The sequence below is a fragment of the Amblyomma mixtum genome, chromosome 1, assembly GCF_055824585.1.
Source record: "Amblyomma mixtum isolate Tamu chromosome 1, ASM5582458v1, whole genome shotgun sequence".
Lineage (NCBI taxonomy): Eukaryota > Metazoa > Arthropoda > Arachnida > Ixodida > Ixodidae > Amblyomma > Amblyomma mixtum.
The window spans coordinates 162552024-162564820 of record NC_143012.1 but is presented as its reverse complement, the minus strand read 5'-3'; the positions used below and the strand labels follow the sequence as shown (position 1 = coordinate 162564820).

General features: G+C 47.8%; 1 long non-coding RNA gene across 1 annotated transcript; it reads right to left on the bottom strand.

Moving 5' to 3' along the window:
- Positions 1 to 4460: 4460 nt before the first annotated feature.
- Positions 4461 to 12358, bottom strand: LOC149369584 (uncharacterized). Its single transcript, XR_016285411.1, has 3 exons — positions 11557 to 12358; positions 10189 to 10296; positions 4461 to 4587 (listed from the first exon to the last, which is right to left on the bottom strand). It is a non-coding gene; the product is annotated as an uncharacterized LOC149369584 (long non-coding RNA).
- Between the last annotated feature and the right edge of the window lie 439 nt (positions 12359 to 12797).

The window sequence follows — 12797 nt, the reverse complement described above, 5'->3', positions numbered from 1 at the left end:
TCCCGGGTGTGTCGAGAACCCGTATGCAGCAAGACTGAGCACTCTTCTCCACGAAGTGATAGTATCTTTTTGCATTTTTATTAATTTTAATTGTTTCTTCGTTGATAAACTCCAATGTATCTCTCCTAGCCACGCTTTAATTTGCTGTTTGTAATTTTTCTTTCATGTGTGTATTTTACTTATTTATTTTATTTATTTATAAATAAATAAATTTACTCCGCAAATAGTGCCTTTTTGCTACGAACATAACCCCCCCCCCCCCCTCCGGCGCCAACAGCCAATGGGGCCCCCCCCCTGCAAAAAATTCTGCGGACGCCCTTGAACAGGCCGGATGGTTTAGTCGGTGGGGTCTTACGCGTTTGGCAGTCGGGGCAGGACAGGACGTATCTCGTTATTTCGGCAAACATTTTTGGCCAAAAGTAGCGCTGGCTGATTTTCTCCAAAGTTCTCTTCATGCCTAGGTGCCCTGCCGTTATGTCATCGTGACAGGACGCCAGAATTTCTCGGCGTAGTGGTTTTGGAACTGCGAGGGCTAGTCTATCTTCTTCGAAACCTTTGGCTCTTCTGAACAGTACCCCATCTTGTAGGCTGAAGGCTCTAGCTGTCCGGCGGATTCTTCTCTGAACCGGCTCCTCCGGGTTTCTCAGGTGGTCGATAATTGGCTTTAAGAAGTGGTCTTCCTCCTGAAGTTTGATCGTCCTTTCCCTCTGTTCGTCCACAAGGAAAAGTGGCATATCTTCAAAGCAAGAGGGGGTGTCATTGGCATCATGTGGGAGGCGGGAGAGAGCGTCTGCGTTCGAGTTCTTGATACCTGGCCGATGCTTGAGGCTGACGTTGAACTCCTGGAGAAGCAGGCTCCACCGCGTGAGGCGGCCGCTCGGATTTTTGGTTGTCATGAGCCATGTCAGACTGGCCTGGTCGGTGACAACCGTAAATGGAATTCCAAACAGGTACGGTCGAAATTGTCTGACCGCAAATACTACGGCAAGACATTCTTGTTCGGTAGTGCTGTAATTCCTTTCGGCCTTATTTAGGTGTCGGCTGGCGTAACTGACCACGAACTCTTCTGCACCGTTCTTCTGTACAAGGACTGCGCCGATCCCATACCCGCAGGCGTCGGTGTGTACTTCAACCGGTAACCCAGGATTGAAAAGTCGCAGTACCGGTGAATTGGTTAGGCGGTGCTTGAGCTCTTCGAAGGCTGTTTGACATTCGTCACTCCAGTCCCAGGCTTTACCAGTTTTGGTGAGTTCCGTGAGAGGCTGCGAGATGCGAGCAAAATTTTTCACAAAGCGTCTATAGTAGTTACAGAGGCCAAGGAAGCTGCGTACTTGCTTCACGTTCTTCGGTGCAATCGCTTGCTCGATTGCACGGATGTTGCTGGGGTCGGGCCTTGCCGACTGTCCATCGATTATGTGGCCCAGGTACTTAATACTGTCTGCTGCGATGTGGCACTTTCGTGGCTGTAGGCGGAGGCCCGCCGAATCCAGTGCGCCGAGAACACTTCTGAGATCCCTTAAGTGGTCGTCAGCGGTCTTGGAGAAGACGATGATATCGTCAAGGTATGCAAGGCAGACTTTCCAGAGCTGGCACGCTAATACTTTGTTAATCATGCGTTGAAACGTGGCAGGAGCGTCACAGAGGCCAAAGGGGACAACATTGAACTCGTAGAGTCCGTGCCCCGTGGAAAAGGCGGTTTTCTCTTTGTCAGCCTCCTGGATGGGAACTTGCCAATACCCAGACGCCATGTCCAGTGTCGTGAAGAAATGCGAACCTTGTAATGTATCCACGACGTCGTCTACTCGAGGAAGCGGATGTACGTCCTTTTTAGTGACTGTATTGAGCTTCCTATAGTCTACGCAGAAACGCCAGGCTCCATCTCGCTTGCGAACGAGAACCACTGGGGACGACCAAGGGCTGCTGGATTCTCTTATGACTCCTTTTTCTAACATCTCCGCCACCTGGTCCTGAATTCTCTGCCTTTCCGTCACCGAGCTGCGGTATGGATTCTGTCGAACAGGTTTCGCGTCACCAGTGTTGATCTCGTGCTCGACTACGTCTGTATGGCCGAGACTCGCACCTGGGTTAGCGAATAGGTGCTCATATTCTTCCAACAGCGACTGGAACATCTGACGCTGATCGAGGTCTAACTGGTTGCCGTACTGCACTTCGTCTACTCCGGACCCGCGGATAACGGGGGGTCTTACGCAGATGTCGACGTTCAGGAGAGGTGTCGTCTTCCCGAGAGCTGTACCCTTGGCAACATTCAGGGTGGTTGACCCTGGATTGGCGACGCGGATATATGTCGTGTTATTATGTACGTCAGTTAAAGCTCTGGCTATCCTTGGGTGGGGTCTATTCGGCGGAGGGCTTAGGGGTTCTACAAGACATGCTCCGTTATTGCGGACCGTGACCGGAACAAGGACCTCAGTGGATGGCGGGATCTGCATATGTTGCTGACTGTAGGCGACCTCCGGGTTTACCATATCCGTGTCGAGGTCGTTCAGCCGGAGTTTCACGCTGTGTCCTCGTAGTGTGACCGTTCGCTTTGGGAAACTGATCACCATTTCCGAGTTTCCACAGAGAGGCACTCCACCCAAGAGGTCGCAGGGCAGGGTATCAAATACCACGAAGGATTCCTGCAGCTCTACCGGCCAATCCGCACGCTAAGTCTCACTTCGCCTGCTGCACTGACGAGCTTTCCGTTGACGTTCCTGAGTACGGCCGTAGATTCGCTGACTTCCGCACCTATCCTGGATATGAAGCTCCGCGAGGCGATGTTCACAGATGCGCCTGTGTCCACTATCATTGTGGCCTCCTGGTCTCTCACGGTAACAGGGAGGGCGATGAGATGCGACTGGTGAGCGTAGTTTGCTTCTCTTGGGGAGTTACCTTTTTTCGTCTCGGGGGGAACTCAGGGACCCCGCCGTCCTAGTTTCCCGATGACTGCGGGGCTTGTGGCACCATTGGCCCTGGCGGCGTGTTACACTGCCGCATTATATGTCCTGATCGGCCACATCGGTAGCATATAATTTGCCCCGCCTGATTTCGCGACTGTCGTCCTGGAAACCTGCGTGGAGCGGGCCGGGCTAATTGTTCGACGGCACTGGTCAGGGCCTTCACGCTCTCCCGCAGGGCGTCAAACATCTCGGCCGTTACGACCCGTGGGGTCGATGCCTCATGCCTCGGAGGTAGCCCCCATTGGTGCTCAGGCGCAGTGGTATGTTTTGCATCATTGGAGGCCGTTGCCACAAACGGCGAGGACGCTGCAAAGCCTGGGAGGGGGTGAGTTGGCATGGCCGCCATGGCATGCCGTGCCATAGCGCCTACATGCGTTAACCGTTGCAAGTGCTGCAGGAACTCAGTCGGTGTTTTGGGGTGGATATCGCTACCCTTTCCATCATTTCTGGCCGCAACCCCCGCAACAGGTAGCGCACTTTTTCAGTGTCTGCCATCGAGGTGTTGGCCCGAGCACACAGATGGAGAATCCTCGCCACATACTCTCGAGGTGTTTCGCTGGGCTGCTGTCGCCTCTCTTGAAGCTGGATAAATGCCCAGTCCCTGACATCTTCTCCGCAAAAACTGTCGCGGACGGCCTGCTTCCATTGGTCCCAGGTTTCGAGTTGCCGTGGTGGCGACTCCCGTAAGACGGCACTATACCACTGGCGGGCCTCGTAGCCGAAAGCGAAAATCAGATTGTTCGCTTTTTGCGCGTCGGACCATCCTACTGCTGTCGAATACCGTTCGTAGAGGCGAATCCAGTCTTCAACGTCCTCATCGGCCTTCGCGGAGAAACGCGGAGGGGGACCATAAAGCCTTGCTTGCGGCTGGTCGGTATCGGTGCTGCCCTCCATAGCAATTTTGATCGTGCGAGTACGCAGAACACGTTCAATGTAACTCTCGGTCATTAACTTCACGGCACTTAATTCCCTATTGAAAATACTGAACGTGGATTCTGCGTGCCTATCTTTGCGTGTTTATTGCCACGCACATTGTGACGATTGAGCGAGGTCGCAGAACGCGAGACATATTTCACACAATTTGCGCAAGCCGAGCAAGCTCGCAAATGCGAGACATCTGTCACATAAAGTGCGCAAGCCGCGTAAGGCTCGTACAGCAGGAGACATCCTCGCGTGATATGCGCAAGCCGGGTGGGGCTTCCAGAATGTCCGAGAGCCAAGGGTGAGTCCCAGAATGTTCAAGAGCCTTGTCTGGCTCACAGAGCACTAGACAGTGTCAAATGGAGTTACCATCATGATACCGATAATACCTTGCATGGCTGCAAGGCTCCTACATCACTGCTCAACACGTTACGCCAATGCCCTACCTAAAGGCCTCCTCATCTGTCTGTCACTGCCTCATTCAGCATGCATGTTGTGAGATAACAAGCTTTGCAGCAATGGTGCTTCGTGGGATGGCTCTCATGTGTGTAGCATGCTTGCAAAAGGACATAGATAAGGTCACCTTAACTGGCTTTATTAATGCCACATCCCTCATGACGGGTGCCACACAGTGGCTAAACAATTTCTTCAGCTTCTCCAAGTCCAGCAGGTTGGCGTCTTGATCCAGGTTCTCACTATGCAGCACCTGCATAAAGGTAGCAGTATATGCAAAAAAATTCAGTTAATTTGTTTTCTGGAAATTCCAGAAAAGGGCACAAGTAGTTCTTCTATTAATGAACTAATGATGATTTCGAAAAGTATCAGGTTTGAAATAGACATTGGAAAACCCGACTCAAGCACGCAGGCTGCTCAGCATCAAACCTGCACAAAATCTAATAACCGTGTCACACAGGCATTTTGAAGGCTTTCAAATGGCCATCAACTCAGTGGCACTTGAATGCAGCTAAATGGGCATTTCCAATAGCCACAGAGTCCCTAGAACAGTGTGGACATCTATCAAGATTTTGAAGGCTTTTCAGTGGTAGAAATTTGCACTCAGACATGGAGCACTCGCAACTTACACTAAGGAATAAAATCAAAGCAATTTAATCGCTGAAAGAATACTCAACATGAAATGTACAACTTATTTCACTGAAAAAAAAAGAAGGCTGGCCACAAAACACTGCAGCAAGCGTATTATCACTGTTGCCAATAGCACAAAAACAATGAATACCACCTTTTCAAAACTGCGTGAGTGCTACAACAGCTTCCCAGCAAAATTATCAACTGTGACAGTGGCTCCACAGCAGTTTGGTGCGAGATGATGAAATATCTCTACGGCGATCAAGTATTCTGTGTAGCAGCGGCATAACTCCCGAGTTGAAGTGCAAATCTCAAAGCTCAATCTCCCACCTTAACTGTTATCTTTAAATACATATTTAAATTCATTGCAGCATGCTGCAGAAGTATGTGGTCAGATCATTCGAGAGGATACCTGCAAGCTATCTCAGGAGACGAAAGATCTGATGAAACGCCAAAGCATGAGGACGTCTAACTTCAGAGATAGAATAGGACTAGGAGAGCTATCGAAGTTAATTATAAGTGCAAGGTAGCCAACATAAGAAAGTTTAACATGGAGAAAACCTAGCATGCTCTAAAGCATGGAGGTAGCCTAAAATCAGTCAAGAGAAAACTAATCACTGGTAAAAACCAGATGTATGCGCTAAAAGACAAAGAGGGCAATGTCATAAGCAATATGGATAAGATAGTTAAAGTAGCCGAAGAGTTCTACACAAATCTCTACAGTAGTGAATGTAATCAGAACGTTACAGAGAGAGGCAGTAGAGCACAGCAATGGGACACCCGCCAGTAACGAGGGAGGAAGTAAAGAAAGCCTCAGGAGCAATGCAAAGGGGTAAAGCAGCTGGTGAGGATCAGGTAACAGCAGATTTGTTGAAGGATGGAGGAGAGATTATGCTAGAGAAACTAGCCACTCTGCATACGCTTGCCTCGTGACCACGAGCGTATCAGGAGCTTGAAAGAATGCGAACATTATTTTAATTCATAAAGAAGATGTCAAGGACTTGAAGATTTGCAGACCGATCAGCTTACTATCCATTGTCTACAAGGTATTTACTAAGGTAATCACTAATAGACTCAGGACAACCTTCGAATTCAATCAATCAAATGATCAGGCAGGCTTTCATAAAGGATACTCAACAAGAGACCACATTCATGCAATCAATCAGGTGATAGAGAAATGGGCAGAATACAACCAACCCCAATATATAGCCTTCATTGACTACCAGACAGCAATTGACTCGGTGGAACCACAGCTGTCATGCAGGCATTGTGGAATCAGGGTGTAGAAGAGTGTTATGTGAAAATATTGGAAGATATTTATAACGACTGCACAGCTACCATAGTTCTCCATAAGGTCAGCAATAAAATTCCAATAAGGCAAGGTGTCAGGCAGGGAGACACGATTTCACCAATGCAATTCACTGCCTGTTTACAGGAGGTATTCCGGGGCCTGAAATGGGAACAGTTGGGGAGAAGAGTTACTGGAGAATACCGAAGTAATTTGAGATTCCCTGATGGCATTGCCTGGCTAAGCCACTCAGGATATGAACTGCAAAGCATGATGAATGAGTTAGACAGGCAGAGCAGAATTGTGGGGCTAGAAATGAACACGCAGAAAACCAAAGTAATGCTCAACAGTCTAGCAAGGGAACAGCAGTTCACAATTGGTAGCGAGGTGCTAGAAGTAGTAAGAGGATATGTATACTTAGTGCAGGTAGTGACCGCTGATCCGGATCATGAGAGGGAAATAACTAGAAGAATAAGAATGGGGTGGAGCGCATATGGCAGGTTCTCTCAGATCATGAACGGTAGCTTACCAATATCCCTGAAGAGAAAAATATACAAAAGCTGTATCCTACCGGTACTCACCTATGGGACAGAAATCTGGAGGCTAACAATGAGGGTTCAGCTTAATTCAAGGACAACGCAGCGAGCTATGGAAAGAAAAATGATAGGTGTAACGTTAAGAGACCGGAAGCGGGCGGAGTGGATGAGGGAAAAAACGCGGGTTAATGAAATCCTATTTGAAATCAAAAGGAAGAAATGGGCTCGGGCAGGGAATGTAAGGCGAAGGCAAGACAACCGCTGGTCCTTGAGGGTAACAGAGTGGATTCCATGAGAAGGTAAATGTAGCAGGGGGCGGCAGAAAATTAGGTGGGCGGATGAGATTAAGAAGTTTGCGGGGATACGGTGGCCACAATTGGCAAAGGACAGGGTTAATTGGAGAGACATGGGAGAGGTTTTGCCCTGCAGTGCGTGTAGTCAGGCTGCTGCTGCTGCTGATGATGATGATGATGACAGCCTGAGCACACCTACAAAGTAAAACTGTGAACTCGACCCAGCAGCACTTTACTGTGTTGAAAGAGAACAGGTACAATTGAATTACTGCATTACCTTGTTATTATCATTAAAAAGTACAGGGCTCTAAGGACTTCCTAATTTACATCGAAACGAATGGTTTACAGTGAACTTTCACGGATTACACTAACAGGCACTGAAAATCCAACACAGCTGCCCAAGAGAATATTAGGCAACCACGCTAGCCTTCTTTTGCGCTATGCTACCTGATACCAGATTAAAATTCGAGAGCAATTTACTCATACTCTAGCACTGGGATACGTTATGCCCCAGACTGATGCAGCTGTCTTACTAAAGGCAGAGAAGCTTTCAGTGTGGGTCATGTGTGCTGTGGCGTGAACACATGCACAGCATCGCCTGCTACCATTCAAGTCCTCTGTGTACACAAATGCGGGTGCAATAGAAAACCCACATCACAAATTTGGCTAGTCTGGTCGGCCAAGCATGGGCCAGCTGATAGCACGAAGCAGCAGGTGCGACACAAACCATCATCATCAGCCTGACTAGGCCCACTGCAGGGCAAAGGACTCACCCATGTCTCCACATTAACCCTGTCCTTTGCTAGGTGTGGCCACCATATCCCCGTACACTTCTTAACCTCATCCGCCCATCTAAGTTTCTGCCGCCCCCTGCTATGCTTGCATTCTTTTGGAATCCACTCCATTACCCTTAAGGACCAGCGGTTATGTTGTCTTCCCATTACAAGCCCCGCCCAGGCCCATTTCTTCCTCTTAATTTCAAGTAGCATGTCATTAACCCGCGTTTGTTCCCTCACCCACTCCGCCCCCTTTTGGTCTCTTAATGTTAGACTTATCATTTTTCTTTCCATAGCTCACTTTGCTGTCCTTATCGTTTGGCACGTGTTTTTTTCTTTGTAATAAGGCATAAAGTATTATACATGAATTACCACATGGCATCCTCCTATGACCGCTAAATAATTTATAATCAAATTTCTTTCTCCTGCTGTATTTGTTTCGGTTTCGACAGCTGAATGATGGCTGTGACGTCAAAGCGAGGTTATTGGTCACGTGAGGCATGGAAAACTGTAATACAATTGGTACTTCTGGCTCTTAAGGAATACTGGCGTCAGCGCTGTAGCGAATTAAAATGATGAAGCAGCGATTATAAGTGCAGTTTTTCCACGCCTCACGTGACCTATAACCTCTCTTTGATGTCATAGCCATAGTCAAATTGTTCACCGAAACAGGATGGCAGAAAAAGTTGATTATAAATTATTTAGCGGTCTCACGCGAATACCAGATGGTGATTCATGCATAGTAGTGTCTTCCGCAGCATTATAGAGAAGAAAACATGCCACCAAGATTAGGTGTCTATACTCTTTTAAGCTGAACTCTTTTAATTAGCCTCCACATTTCTGTCCCAAAAATTGAGAAACATGCAGGCTAAAGAAAAGATTTCAGCTTAAGTACCAAAGTGGCTCTAATCACACGATGAAGCGGAAAAACTCTCGACACTTGAACAGAGAAGAAATAGGAATTCCAACAAAATTTTAGATTCTTGTAAGGCTATCAAGCATTTCTGAATATTGTAAACTGCACTTTCACACATACAGTACGCATGTATGCCAAGCTCACATTCAGTAGCCCTGTTTTCCGGCTGTAATTATCACGGTCTGAGCTCAGTTACAGATTTAAAACCAGCCAAAAGATGCAACACAGGAAAAGAGAAGAAAACAGGTTGGACTATCAATTGAATTTTTTGTGAAGGAAAAGAAGGCTCGCATGAAGATGCGCCACACATGACCCACACCAGCGAAAGGCAGGACAACAAATAACTGTCACTGATATACAAGCACGTCATCAAAAAGAGAAAATTCTTTCCGTTGAAGATTGACTAATGGCTTCGCTACTCATACAGCCGTTGCCTTGGAGATATGCATCAAATACCTTACAGATTTGTTTACCACTTCTATACACCACTGAAGTGTCACAGAAATCAGGCGTACACACTGATGGGTCATCTTATGATTTACACTCACGACATTGGCACTGTAGTGCCAGATTAGAAGCTGCCTTCCCCCTAACGAGTTAGTGCTCACTCAGGAACACATTAAAGACACCTGCACATATCCCTGAAGTAGTTTCTTGCACAAGCTAGCGGAATGTGATAAACCACTCCCTGCAAGTCCTGAACCTAGTTTTATGGGATACCATACTGCTATCCCGGGTTTTAACAGCAGCGCAAAGGCCATCAACACAATGATTGGCGCAAAATTACATTTAAAAATTTTCCCGACACTCGATTTGAACTCATGAAGTCTACACAAAGGACTCCATGATAACCGTTCTGAGGTGAATGGCAGTTCAGCCTAGCCTCTGGAATCTGTGCCAAAAAAAACGGAGTCAGCGCATCGCAATTTACTTCCGATATCAGCCGGTGCTGATGACAATTGTATGTTTTGCTTTCTCTGGCTTATAAAGCTCCACTTTCAGAAAAAGTGTCGTCTTTGTGGTTAGGATGCGGAACTTCATCATCACAGGTCAACTTCAGCTTGCCATCAGTGTCCCTTTAATGCCTCAAAGTTGAACAATAGCTCCATTCATAGAGGAGGGCTGTGCATAAATTTCGACCACCAAAGATTCTTTAACATGCACTGACATTGCATAACACACGAGCAAATATGCATTTCGCCTTGTCGAAACGAAGCCACCACAATTCAATCCCGCGTCTTTGGGCTCAGTAGCCGAACACCAATGCAGTAGGCCACAGCAGCAGGTGAAAAACAAAAGAGAGCCCTTAATAGGCAACCTAACTTGCAAAAATCAACATAACGAGGGGTCACACTAGTAGCAGTGGACTAGGAAAATAAAAGCTACTTGTGTCGGAAGATGTCTTCAGTGCTTACCTCAAAAGCCTGCTTGCTTGCTGGGCATCCTAGCACCAAGTGAAAGGCTGGCACAGCTATACTGGAGAGCTTGGAAGAGGCATTGCTGGTAAAGCTATGTGGAGCTTGCTGCAAGGTAAAAAGACACATTTAACAGCAGCACAGTGCAAAAAATGGACTAGAATCAAGCATGTAAGGCAAAATGCAAAGCACAAAAAGGAGCCGGTCGCAGAAAGGAACACGACTGTTTAACCACATTTCGAAGTGGGCCAGGCAACAAGAAATTCATAACCACGGCAGTCATTCACAAGCTAGCCTCAGACGAGACATCACTTGCATATCGATATCCAGCATCGTTTCTACAATACATGCCACCATTCAAAAGAACAGACCACAGCAGAACGATATTTTCAGTAGAAGGCTGGTTTGCTTCAAATTCTGCATGCGTCCCTCAATTTGAAATCTGGCATGATTAGCACTGATTTCACATTCTCACAGGTATGATGAATTAATAGTGCCAATTGCAGAAAAACCACACTTTTTCCTTTAACATCAAATAAGGTATTGGAGAGGTACCTCAGCATATTTAAGTCAAAGTCAGATTTATTTGCGCCATTGGTTATAATCATGAAACAATTAAGTTTATTCTTCGTACATATTAAAGGCTCAATTACCCTTAAATTTCACTGCAACTTCGGGATTTAGGCCAAATGGAGCTAGGGCACCTGTGTGCATTTTGCAGTTGTTTGTACCATTTCAGCTCCGAGCCAAAGTATGAAAAAGCGAATGCCAAAATAGAGGCGAAAAACTTCAGAGCAATTTGTTTTTATCTCACCGTTATGCTATTCAAGGCTCGACTACACTGGCTCGGCTATAAGTGCGAACGCAGCTGGATCATACGGAGCTTCGTACCTTAAATACACAATTTATAAAAGTACAAGTGAAATACAAGTGAAAGAGGAGGAAGCTCAATCCTAACGCATACAGCTGAATCGCAGTCTACGTAGTTATACTGCTCGAGCGCTGTTACTTCAATTACAGCGTAACATGCGGCGAGAATGTAAAGCCCGGGCCGAAGATCTATTCGCGGGCACATATTCCATTCTCGGCGAGAGATGAATGGCAGTACGGCGGCAGTACGGCGCCGATATCGTGCACCCCGCGATCGGATCAGCTGTGCATACTTGCATGGCATACTGACCATGACCGTGTGACCACTGACACTACACGCGCATTCATGCCCGTGTGCCGCCAGCAAACAACCTTTCAGCGCTGCGTGCTGCCGCGATAGGCACTGCGTCTTCGCGTCTCTGTACTAGCTGTGTTGACGTGGCCAGTTGTGCGCAAAGGCTTTGAAATAATGAACAGGTTCGAAGAAAATTAACTTACCCCCAAGATGCGAGATGTCACCCGGGTAGTGGTGTCCCACCAGCTGCTCCGCCATGGAGGAAATGAGCCCCGCCGTCAGCATAGCGTTTCCAGTGAAGGCGCGCAAAGGACGACGCGCTATCCGTCGAGCACGCTGACGCACGCTATAAACACAGGTTTACTCAGCACCTTACCACGTTTTCGTACATCGCACCAGCGAATTTCACTGCTGTCGGCACATCACATATCGGAAGAGTGACAAATGCGCATGCCAGCGATGGTTCACGCCCTCGGCACCACAAAGGAGGACGACGACAAACGTAGCAACGCTGTCCGCCATGCTGTCCCTTCCCAGACGCTGCGTTCGTTGGCTAGCGCTTCGGCCAGTTCCGGCTTCCTTCGGCCCGTTTAGAAAGGCATCGCCTCCAGGCATTCCTCCAGGTCGTCTCTTTCGGGCTCTATGCTTTTGGGCAGTGCGATAGCAAAGGATTAAAACCAAATGAAACTTTCGTTACAAAAATAATTAAGTTCTTGTGCACATATTAGCATTAAAAACTTGAGAAATTTGTGACGCGTGGACGCATTAATATGCGTGTCGGTACATGCGTGCGTGCGTGCGTGCGTGCGTGAGTGGGCATGGTCTAGCGCGTCAAATCCAAAGCCTATCCGACATGCTGCATGGTTTCTGAGATCACCGCCGTGAGCTTCGCTTGTTTTCTCGTGCTGCTGCTGGGCGGTCTTGTGCGCCGCTGTTACTGTGCTGGAATCGCAAAAGAAGAAGGATTACCGGTGTGTGCTGCCGGTGGGCGCCCTCTCATCCAAGAGTAGTAGCAGCTCCCAATGAAGCGATCCGTCGGGGCATATGTGTTATGGATGTCTGGTCGACAACGATAATGAGGTCAGCAGTGCGGTGCCGTCGTTTGATGAGTCGAACCTTTCGGCCTATTGCTCTGCTAACTTCGTTGCAAAAATGCCTGGCTCATAAGCAGCGACAGTGGCCATTGTTTCTGTGATGTGTTTCGATTACAAGACGGCGCCCTTCTACAGTGTGGCTTCCTTGGAAACTTAGTCGGCGGTGTGCCTGCAACGCCTGTCGCTGTCAGCTCAAACTGACCGCCTGCGAGCGCTGCCTTCTTTTGCGATGTGAACGGTGACGGGACACTTACTGCCTGTGGCCGGAGCTTATAGCAAAAGCGAAGAGTGTTTTCTGTGAAGGTTTGACGAAGTGCGTGTGTCAGTCTGGACCCTTAGCAAGTCATACG